The 12,949-nt window shown below is 41.6% G+C and overlaps 1 protein-coding gene across 4 annotated transcripts in view; it reads right to left on the reverse strand.

The window, feature by feature from the left end:
- Positions 1–12,949, reverse strand: part of LOC110491482 (thyroid hormone receptor alpha-B) — a 149,493-nt gene that overhangs the window by 117,697 nt on the left and 18,847 nt on the right. For 2 of the 4 annotated variants that reach the window (XR_016487158.1, XM_021564964.3), the window contains exon 2: positions 3,587–3,644. The exons of the other annotated variants lie outside the window; for them this stretch is intronic. The gene's annotated coding sequence lies outside the window, so the exon portion shown is untranslated. The remainder of the gene's footprint in view (positions 1–3,586; positions 3,645–12,949) is intronic. 4 annotated transcript variants of the gene reach the window in all.

Genomic DNA, 12,949 nt, shown 5'->3' on the forward strand with positions numbered 1-12,949 from the left:
AACTGACTTGCATTGTTAAAAAAAATATATTACAAAAAAATAGCTGTAGCTTCAGTTTAACTTATGGATGTTCTCAAAGAGGGGGAAAGGGCTGAATGGAAGTGAACAACTTCCTTTTGACGTGGAAAAACAAACAACTACCCCGCCGGAAAGGATACCAGGCTCTGGGGGAGGGCACTCGCCATGACAACCAGGCACCAGCAGCTGTTCCAGAGCTCATAAGCCCCTTATGAAGAGGGCCTCAAAGGACGGGTGATGTGGTGTCAGGGCAACCCTAGCTAGTCCCATGGTAGGGTGGGTATTGCTTGCCCATTATGCCCCACTTCCATAATGTAATGAGTTTCACACATTGACTTTAACATTGACACTTTAAGTCCAATCAAAAATATACCATTTCAGCCTGAGACCATATGAGATTAACAGAATAGAAGATCATATTTGCATTATACTATCTAGTCTGCATGACATTATACATACAATGAAAGAGACTTGATAATGGCTCCATGGCACAACCCATTTGATAAAACAACTGTTTCTGATATCTCCCATAGCAGACACAAGCTTTCATTTCACTTAAAAGGCTGCCGTTGTTGGTCTTTCTCTGGGCTAGTCTAGCGGCAACAGGAAGTTGCAGCGGTAACAAAAGTTACGTTTGAACTCGATGACTGCAGTGTCTTAGCAAACCGTGGGTTCACGGACTCAACCAACTTCTTTATGACCCATGTCACACGGCCTACTCCGCAACCAAAAGAAAGTGAAAACATGTAAATTGGTTGTAAGCAGAGGAGAAGCATAGTGTCATCTGTCATATGTGCTTTATGTTAAAGCACAGTGTGCACTGTGTCAATATGAAATAGCAGATTGGGTGCAATTGACGCCATACCTCCCATGGGTTTGTAGACTAAACAAAGTAGTCATTGTCCTTCCATCACCACTCTGTGGCTTACTAGGCCCCATCTCCAGACGTTAACCTCAACAAAATGATCTTGAACTAACCGTGACCCCAGACCATCCCAGCCAATCAGCTCAGGTTACAATAAAAATAGAGCAGTGAAAGTGAAGCTATCATAACAAAGAATAAAATGACTCAACACTACACCGTAAGCACTCCATCTACCAACCAACAGTTTACTCTTCATCTGGTGCTCTCTGGTTGACCCATATTTCTTTACTGCTCTAATACTTTTGTTGAGGTATTTCTTGGACTGCTGACTGTGGGGAGAGGCAGACAAGCCAACCACTTCCCTCTGTTCAATGACGGAGCTGACAAATAAAACCACAATACTAGTCAACAGCACCCACTGCCTTGCCTCACTCCAACCTAACATTATAGCATTATAGCATTGCACTATTGAGCCTGCTCTGCAACCTAACATTATAGCATTGCACTGTTGATCCGACACTGCAACCTAACATTATAGCATTGCACTGTTGATCCTGCTCTGCAACCTAACATTATAGCATTGCACTGTTGATCCGACACTGCAACCTAACATTATAGCATTGCACTGTTGATCCTGCTCTGCAACCTAACATTATAGCATTGCACAATTGATCCTGCTCTGCAACCTAACATTATAGCATTGCACTGTTGATCCTACACTACTCAGAACCTTCATCATTGTAACCACTTGCTCTGCATGCACAGATCAACTAAATTTCATATGGCAATAATACTTTCAGTACACTGCAACCAAAACGTATATTACAGGTGTATTACCAATATACAGTGCTTTAGGAAAATATTCAGACCTCTTGACTTTTTCCACATTTTGTTACAATACAGCCTTATTCTAAAATGGATTAAATAAATAAAAATCCTTGGCAATCTACACACAATACACCATGACGAAAAAGCAAAAACAGGTGTTTAGAAATGTTTGCAAATCTATAAAACATAAAAAACAGATACCTTATTTACATAAGTATTCAACCACTTTGTTATGAGACATGAAATTGAGCTCAGGTGCACCCCGTTTCCATTGATCATCCTTGAGATGTTTCTACAACTTGATTGGAGTCCTCCTGTGGTAAATTCAATTGATTGGTCATGATTTGAAAGGCACACACCTGTCTATACAATGTCCCACAGTTGACAGTGCATGTTAGATCAAGAACCAAGCCATGAGGTCGAAGGAATTGTCCGTAGAGCTCTGAGACAGGATTGTGTCGAGGCAGAGATCTGGGGAAGGGTACAAAAACATTTCTGCACCATTGAAGGTCCCCAGGAACTCAGTGGCCTCTATCATTCTTAAATGGAAGATGTTTGGAACCACCAAGACTCTTCCTAGAGCTGGCCGCACTGCCAAACTGAGCAATTAGGGGAGAAGAGCCTTGGTCAGGGAGGTGACCAAGAACCTGATGGTCACTCTGACAGAGCTGTAGATTTCCTCTGTAGAGATGGGAGAACCTTCCAGAAGGACAACCATCTCTGCAGCACCACCAATTTTATTTTTTATTATTTCACCTTTATTTAACCAGGTAGGCCAGTTGAGAACAAGTTCTCATTTACCACTGCGACCTGGCCAAGATAAAGCAAAGCAGTTCGACACATACAACAACACAGAGTTACACATGGAGTAAAACAAACATACAGTCAATAACACAATAGAACAACTGATATACAGTGGGTGCAAATGTAGTAAGACTAGGGAGGTAAGGCAATAAATAGGCCATAGTGGTGAAATAATTACAATTTAGCATTAACACTGGAGTGATAGATGTGCAGAAGACAATGTGCAAGTAGAGATACTGGGCTACAAAGGAGCAAAAAAATTAATAATATGGGGATGAGGTAGTTGGGTGGGCTATTTACAGATGGCTGTAGCATGAATGCCAAGAATCATGTCTGGAGGAAACCTGGCACAATCCCTACGGTGAAGCATGGTGGTGGCAGCATTTTGCTGTGGGGATGTTTTTCAGCAGCAGGGACTGGGAGACTAGTTAGGATCGAGGCAAAGATGAATGGAGCAAAGTACAGAGAGATCCTTGATGAAAATCTGCTCCAGAGCACTCAAGACCTCAGACTTACCTTCCAACAGGACAACAACCCTAAGCACACAGCCAAGACAACACAGGAGTGGCTTCGGGACTAGTCTCTGAATGTCCTTGAGTGGCCCAGCCAGAGCCTGGACTTGAACCCGATCAAACATCTCTGGAGAAACCTGAAAATAGCTGTGCAGCAACGCTCCCCATCCAACCTGACAGAGCTTGAGAGTATCTGCATAGAAGAATACGGGTGTGCCCGTACGGGTGTGCCAAGTTTGTGGCGTCATACCCAAGAAGACTCGATGCTGTAATCGCTGCCCAAGGTGCTTCAACAAAGGACTGAGTACTTACATAAATGTGATATTTTATTTCATTCATTTGCACAAATTTCTAAAAACCTGGTTTTGCTTTTTCATTATGGGGTATTGTGTGTAGATTGATGAGGAAAACAATTTAATACGTTTTAGAATAAGGCTGTAACATAACAAAATGTGGAAAAAGTCTAATGGTTCTGAATACTTTAGGCACTATATCTCTCTCATATTCCAAACCTCTTAAATAATTATTATTTCCTGTCTAGAAAAAAAAAATAACTTACCAGAAACAATTGGATCCACTTGATTTCCAGGTGAAATTTCTTGTTAAAATGTCACAACCTGGAATAGAAATGACAATTACATTTAAATGCCACTGAAGTATGCATTTGTGTGGATATATCCCCATAGCTTTGGTTTAAATGTCAGTCTCTAAGCATTGTAATGCAGCAGGAAAAAAATAAATCTGTGTAAGTGTCTTTCCAGTAAAGTATAGACTTAAAATGCCCATCTGAAAAATGAATTTCTCTCAAGTGTAGAGTCAAGGTTCAGAATGCATCCGGTCCAAAAATATCCACTGGGATTACAGTGAGCCATGTGGTGAATCATACAGTTGGAGATTCAGGCAACCCAAAGACTGGCATCACTCCCACTGTATGCTAAATGCATCCTAAGTCAGTTCTCCTGAAAAAATACTGTAGCTTGCTTCCTCCATTGTCCCAAATGAGAGAAGAGGTGAGTGTACAGGGAGACAGGTTTTTTTTTTCTGGATCAAACAGGGTCTTCAGTGGTGTCCGTGGCAAGGGGCTTGTTTGGCCTGGCTGAATTTTAGAAAACACTTTCTCAAATTTCTCCATGGAGGATTAAAATAAAATTAAGTTTGGACTTAAACGACCTGAAAAAACATAAAACCTTTTTTTTTTTTTTTTTTTTTTAATCGCCCAAGGATTTCAATGGAAGCAAAATCCCTGGGAGAGAAAGAGAGAGTAAGTAATGCTAACAGCGCCAATAGTGACAGATGGGCAGGGAGTGGCGATACACTCCGACTCTCCCACCTGAAAGGCACGAGTGAGGGATCTGTGTCAACACTGCTCCATCCTCCGGCGCCGGTCCTCTCATTGTCTCTGACAGATGCTCCACTACAGTCAAACACATTCACTTTGAACTGCACCCTCTCCCACTCTTCTCCCTCTGAAAACACACATCAAGCTGTTTCTCACCAACTACAACCGCTAGCTATTCGCGAACACATTCCTGCACCACACTACACTGCGCATACAACATGCTAACAGTTCCATATAGCCCAGTGACTTCACATTTTGTCACACGATGTTCAAAAAATAAAGAATGCTATTTTTCCAACAAATGAGAAAACTATTCAAGATGAATGCTAGACAATCACCAAACTGCTCACTGTGCCGTCAGGGGGATCCTCGCACATTTTTTATATGGTTTTGATGATATCCTCACGTTGGCAGGCTCCTAATTCCTTAAACAGACAGCAGTGCCTGCTGTCATTCATGGGCAATATTCACATGACAATATCTGTAGCACGTATGCATGGTGCTAGTGTAGAGCAGACAAGGTGACCCATGGTCATGGCCAAAGATAGCTCCTTGTGCTGTGCATTTGTGTGCTACGCAAACATGTCAATGACCTTATGCTTATACAGGCAGCAAAGCTCCCACTAAACCTATCCCACGCCCTCCTCCCCATTTCCAACCACCAAAACCTGATATCTGCACCTGTGGAGTCATAAACACTGCACTAGAACAGGGGAAAATAAAACCCTCCCCCCCCTTCTGCCTTTTATTCTGGTCTACTGTACTAACATATCTCACAGATATGTCAAGTAGTTCTCTCTAGCAAAAGGATTAGTGGCCTCAGAGACGCATAAAACGACAACTGTTGAAAAAAATCCACACGATTAAACAGCTCAATACGCCTGAGGTATGAAAGGTCAAGTGTCCTCCAGACGCACTATACATTCAATAACGACAAAAGTTAGCTGAAGAAACTTGATGTCGGTGATCCGTGTGTGTTCTGGCTAGCCAGGGACAGGCAACAAGTAGTTGAAGGTTCAGGAGGGGTGGTAATCAGAGGGAGCTGCAAAGGGTGCTGGTCAAAGCAAACCTCTACAGTGAATTTCATGTGGCCAGCTTTCCATCTTAATCCTCCAGCCAAATGGAGGTGTCTAACCTAACGCTTAGCCTATTGCTCGTCTTAGGTACATTTGTTCAGTAATGTAAGTGGATGGTGCAGCCTGCAAAGGATTTATACAGGATTTACGTGATACATTATATTCCCCAATCGTCTCTCAGTCCACTGCTCGCTGCTACTATAATAATATATCTTCCCTGCCACTCCTGGATCATTGAGAGCTGCAAACATTTATTATTTTAACAAATTAACTTACATAAGAACAATTACGGTGCTTGTGCAACTCAATAAATACCCTTTCAACTTTGAATAACCCATTTTTTGAAATTCTGAATGTACAGACAAAGTACCTCACATATCAACATGGATACAGTGGCCGTCTATACCATGGCCTGATATCTTCAATAGGTTCAGACTGAGTACGAACGTATATGTAGATATACATTTTATCATCCGTATCGAATTTGGCAAATGTACCAACATAATGCAATTTAGTCAGGACAGTAGAGTACACTCATTATTCAATGGCACCTTTTTGTTTTTGGCCATTATGGCTTTGCACATCTGATGACATTCATTTATATTCACTGCCAAGAAGGTCACGGGCGCTCTTGGGATGCCACTTGACGTGGCAGCCACAGAAAGTGAGTCCACTCCTACCTATTCAGAAGATAATGAAACAATTCCAATGTCTACGCTTCATTAAGGTTACATGTGTAACAAACTCTTTTGCCTTTTGATCCTGGCTTTGGCTTGCCAACTTCGTCAATGATCCATCTGGCTTCAGATGGATTCTTGGCCAATTAATCAACTGTTCAACAAGACTTTGCACAGCAATAGTGTCAGAAATGTAATGACCTGTATGAAAGTTTGAAGGGGCTCTCCCTTACTGTTGAGAGACCATTAATTAAAAAAAAACACATCTCTTGACCAATGGGTAAAATAATATCTTAAATTGTGTAAAGAATCATGTAAAGAATCATGTAAGAATCATCTAAGAAAAGCAATGGTCCAAACTGCATGTCCCTATCATAATCTGTTCAGAACTTATTGGAGTTTCTACCCTCATCAAGGACAACAACCACACGAGCCACTGCCTGTTCACAACCGCTACCATCCAGAAGGTGAGGTCAGTACAGCTGGGAACAAGAGGCTGCTAGCACATTAGAGGCTGCTGCCCTATATATATATATATATAGACTTGAAATAACTGGCCACTTTAAAAATTGGAACACTAGTCACTTTAATAATGTTTACATATTTTGCATTACTCAACTCACATGTATATACTGTATTCTTTCCTATTCTGCTGTATCTGAGTCTATGCCGCTCTGACATTGCTCATCCAAATATTTATATATTCTTAATTCCATTCCTTTAGATTGTGTGTATTGTTAGATATTACTTGTTAGATATTACTGCACCGCTGGAGCTAGAAACACAAGCATTTCACTACACCCGCAATAACATCTGATAAACACGTGTATGTGACAAATCCAATTTGATTCAAATCAATGGAGGCCAGAGGGAAAAAAAAGTGGTCATGAAAATGGCATCACGTCAACCTGGCTGGATGCTGGGAAAGAATTAAGGCTACAGGACAGGCTTACCATTGAACTTGTCATCTTTCTTCTCAAATACGGAGGACATAAAACAATAAAGAGGTAGAATAGATATACATTGAGACATGACGTGGTATTTTCATATTGTAATATATGATGTTCATATTAACGCAAAGTTCCTGTTCTTTTTCATAGTTTTCTCACAAAAAAACATGTGTATCTCTGTTAAATGTCAATGAGCTTTTTTTATTTTCAAAGCCTTTTACATTTAATTCGGCTCATTTCATGCTAATTTAACTTTGAAGACGACGAACACAAAATGTAAAATCATATTGCATATTATCGGGTGCATTAGGTTAAGAAATCCTACTTTTTTTTATATAATGTTAATGATTTGTTAGAGAAAGAGCCCACTGAACAATTCAGAACATTAAAAATGTCTTGGTAAAATTTATTTTGAAACATATAGAAGTGAAATGTCATCACCAAAGCATGTTTTCTCCCACTCTGGGCAGAGTCACCTGAATTCATTGCGGGTGCATTGAAATCAGAAAACACTGTTGGCACTCATGTCTGTTACTTCCTTGAGGGACACTGTTTATATTAGCAAAGGAAACTAACACACTATACATTTAATACCTGGAATAAGCAGTCAATCGCTTGTCAACCCATAAACCTGTACTGCCTCCCATCTTTAGAGGCTCCGAAAGCTCTTTAAAAGGATAGTTCAGGATTTTGGCAATGACGCCATTGGGAAATTATTCAGACCCCTTGAATTTTTCCACATTTTGTTACGTTACAGCCTTAATCTAAAATTGATTTTTAAAAAGTGAAATATCACATTTACATAAGTATTCAGACCCTTTTCTCAGAACTTTGTTGAAGCACCTTTGTCAGCGATTACAGCCTTGAGTCTTCTTGGGTTTGACGCTTACAAGCTTGGCACACCTGTATTTGGTGTGCAGATCAGCAGGTCCTCTCAAGCTTTGTCGGGTTGGATGGGGAGCTTCGCTACATAGCTATTTTCAGATCTCTCCAGAGATGTTCAATTGGGTTCAAGTCCGGGCTCTGGCTGGGCCACTCAAGGACATTCAAAAACTTGTCCCGAAGTCACTCCTGCGTTGTGTGCTTAGGGTTGTCCTGTTGGAAGGGGAACATTCACTCCTGTCTGAGGTCCTGAGCGCTCTGGAGCAGGTTTTCATCAAGGATCTCTCTGTACTTTGCTCCAATCATCTTTACCTCGATCTTGACTAGTCTCCCAGTCTCTGCCGCTGAAAAACATCCCCACAGCAAGATTCTGCCACCACCATGCTTCACCGTAGGGATGGTGGCAGGTTTCCTCCATATGTGACGCTTGGCATTCAGGCCAACAAGTTCAAACTTGGTTTCATCAGACCAGAAAATCTTGATTCTCATGGTCAGAGTCCTTTAGGTGCCTTTTGGAAAACTCCAAGTGGGCTGTCATTTTCCTTTTACTGAGGAGTGGCTTCAGTCTGGCCACTCTACCATAAAGGCCTGATTGGTGGAGTCCAGCAGAGATGGGAGAACCTTCCAGAAGGACAACCATCTCCACAGACAAACTCTGGAGCTCTGTCAGAGTGACCATCGGATTCTTGGTCACCTCCCTGACCAAGGCCTCAATTGCTCAGTTTGGCTAGGCTGCCAGTTCTAGGAAGAGTATTGGTGGTTCCAAACTTCTTCCATTCAAGAATGATAGAGGCCACTGTGTTCTTGGGGACCTTCAACACTGCAGAAATGTTTTGTTACCCTTCCCCAGATCTGTGCCTCGACACATTCCTGTCTCAGAGCTCTATGGACAGTTCCTTTGACCTCATGGCTTGGTTGTTGCTCTGACATGCACTGTCAACAGTGGGACTTTATATAGACAAATGTGTGCCTTTCTAAATCATATCCAACCCAAATGTGGGAAAAATAATCAAGGAGTCTGAATACTTCTCTAGTCAGCTGAACTTGTGGATACCATTTTTATGTCTCTGCTTCCAGTGCGAAGGAATTTAGCGGTAGTTTTGCGAGCCATTCGTAACTAGCTTAGCAGCTCCTAATCTCTCGAACTACCACTTTAAGCTTTTCATGGACAAGAGGCAAAAGGGGTTTTCATAACTACGTACCTTTTAAGTGTTTTAGATTTGAAACATTCAGTAAGTGAGTGTACATTTGATGGAATTTCAGAGCCACATTTTACACCCGTAGGGAAATACCTGAAAAGTGCAAACATGAATTCAGCAGCAGCATCTACAGACTTAGACAACAACTCAACCCCTGATCTCTACCCACAGCTCAGGGTCAGGGGTCAGCAGTGCATTGTGAAGCCCTGATAATTCCAACAAACTGTAGTCTCTGTCGTCCAGAGCTGTCGCCGATATCAAATGTTGGTTTCGCACACACTAACGGTACCCTTTTAAAGCAGTGCACAGCGGCTATGGCTGTTTGGTGTTGCCTTGCATAAGATTGTCATGCTATTCCTTACGCTAAGGTAGCAAAGGGCTGTTGACATGTCTCTCAGAGGGATAAATATGCACCGGCACAGGCTGGCCAGATAAGGTCAGCTGTGGACTGGTAGGGTTCAAACGGTCAGTGGCCCAGGACTCCCGTGCCCTTCATTTTACACAAACAGGAGGACAGCAGGAAGGATTTAAGAGTTCACTCGGTGGTAAACGGCTAATAACGTTCCAACCTCCCGTTCAGGGTCAGTCAAGCCTCTTATTGCGGTCTGTGGGGGAGGTCGACTAGCAGCGATACTTCAATCCCTGGGTCGTCTGTCACTTCTTTTGCAAGCTGTTTCTCCCTGGCGCTTTCCGTAGCATTGTGCGGGCGGTTCACCGTGGGTCTGTGTGTGACTGCGGGGGTGTGCGTGCTGGGTGTGTATCTGTGTGTGTGTGTGTGTATCTGTGTGTGTGTGTGTGTGTGTGAGAGAGAGAGTTAGGAGAGCAGTGAAAGGAGAGAGCAGCACATCTTATAAGCTAAGTCAACAACATTATATCTGCCTCATTTGTTTAGGCAAAGATGGTAGTTAGCAGGGTTAACAGTGAAAGGGGAGATTGGGAAATGCCTCTCAGTGTGGAAACCCTGGCATTCAAGTATACTGTAATTTCCATTCCTACATGGATGGTTGCGCACACTGATAATGCCATGCTTAACAATATTTCAGGCTGACACAGATGGCCAGCAATGGACGAATGTATGTATGGCCTAACAGTAGACAGTATAACAATATAAACACAGTAGAGAACAGAACTGTAGTCCTTAAATACCTAACCGGACCAAACTATAACAACAAAGCCTTGGCTGGATGGAACTTGAACCACACAGCAGCCTGTGTCTGAAGCAGCTTGACTGTGGTCGTTACTATAAACACATGTCTTCCGTGTGGGATGACAAGTGGGAGCTAGAGTCATGCCATCGTAAGGCTGATGGATAAGAAGGAATGGTTTTAAATGTAGGTAGCCTATACCATATCCTCCTTTCCACTCATTCCAGCCAAAACTACATTTTAAAAAACAAATGGGCCTCTGTCTGGACGCTAACTTAAAGTAACAGTATACCTGGATGTTTCTGGCAAAGCAATTTCGCTCTAATATACAGCTATCAGTTTTCAGACTTTCCCAGAGGAGCCAAAGTCAGTGAGTCAGTTAGCGACGCCTCACCAGAGTAGCCAAGCCAAAACCAACCCCCAGAGAGAGTTTGCCAAACCTCACTCTTGAATCATAGCCTTCTGTTTGCATATTATGGAAATCGGTGGAGCTATATTAATCTATGGGTGTAAATCACGAAAAGCATGCGGTGCAGGGTAAACAAGCGCCATGGGGGGTATGCAAATGACAACTCACTCTGACACAGATAAGTTGCTGGCTTGGAACATTAAATACAATCAGGTCCATAATTACTGACACCCTTACTAAAGATGAGAAAAAAAAGACTGTATAAAATAAATAATACAAATACTGAGCTATATTGTACGCCATACAAATTTGGGGAAATTATATTTTATACTAATAAAATTGCCCAAGTAATAGAAAAACTCTCAAACGATAGGGGTCAAAGTTATTGGCACCCCTGTTGTCAATACTCCGGGACTCTCCCCTTGCGAGGATAACATCACTGAGCCTTTATCAAAACATCTTTATGAGATTGGAGAACATATTGGGATGGATCTTAGACCATACCTCCATACAGCATATTGAGGACATTAAGGTACTTTTCTACATATGCTTCCGATTTTGAAACGCCAAACCCACCACTGGTGTGCGTGGCAAAAGATTTATATTTTCATGTCATCTGACCATAGCGCCACCTGGAGTTTGATAAACAGCATTGGCACTTGGAATGGAACCGCTGCTACAGTCAGATGACATGAAAAGAGGCTATTCCATTCGGTTCTAGTCCATTTGTTTTCTAACAATAATACATAAATTATTTGGCGAGTATATATATGTTATTTCATTACCCCTCTTGAACTAAAACCAATATCTTTGTGTTTTAAAGTCACTTTAATCTATGAGTGGCCGGTTGCTGTGCATAGTTTATAGAGCTGCGCGTAGTTTATAAGTGCTAAGCTGTAGCGAACACACACACACACACACACTAACCGAGCCAATGTGGAGATTAATCAGCTGGGGCCTGTCAAAAATGGGGCCCATCCTTCGCAGGCAGGGCAAGCCAAATAACTCTCCTTGTACTTTCTCTGCACTCTCCAATGCCCAGAGAGAGAGAAACGTAGAGAAAGAAGGGAGAGAGAAAGAAAGAAAGAAATATTTTTTTTGTCTGGTTTCTGTATAAGCACTTTTGTGACATCTGCTGACATAAAAAGTGGTTTATAAATACATTTGATTTGATCAAAAAGGGGCTTAAGTGGTGGGCGTAACAGGGGTGTGGCAGGAAGCACGTTCGGCCCATCAGCGTGGCAGAATTTTCTAGTCGATTTTAGAGGCCCCATCTTGGAGGTGTAGAGACATTTTTAAGCCGATTTCCTACACTTCTATACATTTCTCTATGGAGCTGAGAGACAATGTTGCAGTTTTAAAAGCACATTTCCTGCAATTCTACATATTTTGCCATGCAGCTAAGAGAAAGTATTGCCGTTTTAAAGCGAATTTCCATGGGCTTTTGCTCAAACATAATAAACAATCAAATCTATTGTTAAATTCATTGTTTCTTTAAAAAAATGTATTATCCCTGACTGTCTAGCCTTTATTTTGGTGATGGTTAGTTCTGAAAGATATATATATATATATATATATATATATATATATATATATATATATATATATATATATATATATATATACTTTTTTTTTTAACTATATATATATATGTAGTTTCCTGTGTGTATCAAGAATGGTCCACCAACCAAAGGACATCCAGCCAACTTGACACAACTATGGGAAGCACTGGAGTCAACATGTGCCAGGAACCCTGTGGAACGCTTTTGACGTCTTGTAAAGTCCATGCCCCGACGAACTGAGGCTGTTCTGAGGGCAAATAGGAGTGCATCTCAATATTAGTACACTCAGTGTATAGGTCCATTATCTTTTCTACATATTATATAGCTGGTTTAAGTCGTTTAAGCTTACTCTGAAAGCATTTTTTCATCCCCAGAATGTATTTCAGGATGGACTTAGGCGCGGTGTGGATTTAGGAGAAAAAAATCCCAGAAAGAAAAATAAAGAAAAGAAAGCCAGAGATCCTGGTAAGGTCGGATAGCATTCTGACACCCTTTTCAGAAAAAGGAATGCCTGACCTAATTCTCTGCCTTTCCCATTCCCTCTCAGTTCTGTGTTACAGAGGAAAGAGTATCTGGCTGTTATAGGCGGCCATTGCAGAGATGGACAAGTAGATCTTGTGATTTGTGTTTATTGTCCTTTACAAGAAATGCAAACAGCTGATGAGAAGTCTGTTGTGTTGACA

The sequence above is a fragment of the Oncorhynchus mykiss genome, chromosome 16, assembly GCF_057628025.1.
Source record: "Oncorhynchus mykiss isolate SJ-2025 chromosome 16, ASM5762802v1, whole genome shotgun sequence".
Lineage (NCBI taxonomy): Eukaryota > Metazoa > Chordata > Actinopteri > Salmoniformes > Salmonidae > Oncorhynchus > Oncorhynchus mykiss.